This window comes from Bison bison, unplaced genomic scaffold, assembly GCF_000754665.1.
Source record: "Bison bison bison isolate TAMUID 2011002044 unplaced genomic scaffold, Bison_UMD1.0 scf7180017864134, whole genome shotgun sequence".
NCBI classification, from domain to species: Eukaryota; Metazoa; Chordata; class Mammalia; order Artiodactyla; family Bovidae; genus Bison; species Bison bison.
The window spans coordinates 1,501,153-1,503,448 of record NW_011494706.1 but is presented as its reverse complement, the minus strand read 5'-3'; the positions used below and the strand labels follow the sequence as shown (position 1 = coordinate 1,503,448).

General features: G+C 43.1%; 1 protein-coding gene across 1 annotated transcript in view; it reads right to left on the bottom strand.

Annotated features, from left to right (window-relative positions):
• Window positions 1-2,296, bottom strand: part of COL28A1 (collagen, type XXVIII, alpha 1) — a 181,367-nt gene that overhangs the window by 15,335 nt on the left and 163,736 nt on the right. The window lies entirely within an intron of this gene.

The following is a 2,296-nucleotide window of genomic DNA, read 5'->3' as shown; positions in this document are numbered from 1 at the left end:
GGTCCAAGGGACTCTCAAGAGTCTTCTCCAACACCACAGTTCAAAAGCATCAATTCTTCGGCGCTCAGCCTTCTTCACAGTCCAACTCTCACATCCATACATGACCACAGGAAAAACCATAGCCTTGACTAGACAGACCTTTGTTGGCAAAGTAATGTCTCTGCTTTTGAATATGCTATCTAGGTTGGTCATAACTTTCCTTCCAAGGAGTAAGCGTCTTTTAATTTCATGGCTGCAGTCACCATCTGCAGTGATTTTGGAGCCCCCAAAAATAAGGTCTGACACTGTTTCCACTGTTTCCCCATCTATTTCCCATGAAGTGATGGGACTGGATGCCATGATCTTCGTTTTCTGAATGTTGAGCTTTAAGCCAACTTTTTCACTCTCCACTTTCACTTTCATCAAGAGGCTTTTGAGTTCCTCTTCACTTTCTGCCATAAGGGTGGTGTCATCTGCATATCTGAGGTTATTGATATTTCTCCCGGCAATCTTGATTCCAGCTTGTGTTTCTTCCAGTCCAGTGTTTCTCATGATGTACTCTGCATATAAGTTAAATAAGCAGGGTGACAATATACAGCTTTGATGGACTCCTTTTACGTAATCTTAAAACTTAGCTCAATACCAGCTCCTCTGTAAAGCCTTACATTACTCTGTCCTGATATTAATCTGCAGCATCTCTTGAGCTTCCTCCATAGCTCTGCTAAAGTTCTTAATACTCCCTGTACTCATCCATTCTCTGAGAGACCATGGACTTCTGCTGGGTAGGAACTGTACCTTAAGATCCACCCTTGAGCACAGCAGTAAATGATCAGTACATCTCACTGGAACTCATTGATTTTGAGGAGAGCTCTGTTTAGACACTGCTTGCTGGATGAAATCTGAGTTTGTTCTTATATAGGTAGTTTTTAGAAAGAAACATGGATTGATTAGGGCCAGGACAAAGAGATAAATCACAGGAGAAGGAGAAGATAGACTGTGTACATTATTGCCTATAATTTACTTTCAAATGCTTAGTAAAGACCAGGGTTGGCAAACCCCTATGGGCTGAATGTGAATCTTCACCTGTTTTGGGAAATAAGTTTTATCTGAACATAGCCATGTTCATTCATTGCAGTACTGGCTATGACTCCTTTTGCATTTCTAAGGCAGAGTTGAGTCACTGCAACAGAGATGAAGTGGCCTGCAAAATCCCAAATCTTTCCTATATCAGTTCAGTTCAGTCGCTCAGTCATGTCTGACTCTTTGCGGCCCCATGAACTGCAGCATGCCAGGCCTCCCTGTCCATCACCAACTCTCAGAGTCTACCCAAACTCATGTCCATATAGCCCTTCACAAAAAGGGTTTATTGACCCCCTGATATAGACCATGTGGTATAAGTGTGTGTTAATTTAAATCTACAATCCAGGGGTTGTCTGTTGCCCTAATCAGAATTACCCATATTGAAGTTGGTTAGTATTTAATCAAATAGATTACAGACCTTTCTGTCCTTTTTTGATATGATATAAAAATCTTGTGAGTCCTGTAATTTGTCCCCATAGGAATGGCAGCAGGGTCTTTCCTGGCATCAGGGTCTTTTTCAATAAGTTGGCGGATTCTGGGAAAGATTGAGGGCAGGAGGAGAAGGGAACAACAGAGGACGAGATGGTTGGATGGCATCACCGACTCAATGGACCTGAGTCTGAGCAAACTCCAGGAGATAGTGGAGGACAGGGAAATCTACCGTGCTACAGGCCGTGGGGCGGCAAGGAGTCAGACAACTTAATGACTAAACAACAACAACAGGAATAGCATCCTCAGCCTGACTCCTGAATGGTCCTGCATTCACCTACTAGTCTGGGGGTTTCTCAAGTCTTCAGTTCCTAGTCAGTTAGTGGAATCCTAATACTTGAACATTGTTGCACTGGTTCAAAATAAATCTTCCATGTCTTTGAAGACTTCATAAAAGGACACCACAGGGGGAGTTCATTGAGCTTATAAAATATGGACACTGCTGTGTACTTGCTTGCCAGACCATGTCTATGCATGTGATAGACATTGGTTCACACCAGCTTTAGTTGTGAGTTGGTGGGAAAGAGACTACATCACTCACCCACTGGTAATTATGAGAGGCTCTCCAGTTCTAACCTAAAAGAAACTTATGGGTTGCTTGTGACCCATGGCTGAGGTCAGTGCTCAGAGGCTTGCTCTAAGGACATCACCTTTGTCTCAATACATTAAGGAGGTAGTTCTCTCATACACACATGATTGGGGAGCTCTGAAATGAAGCATCCGCCTTGTGCCACATGCATGCATAGCT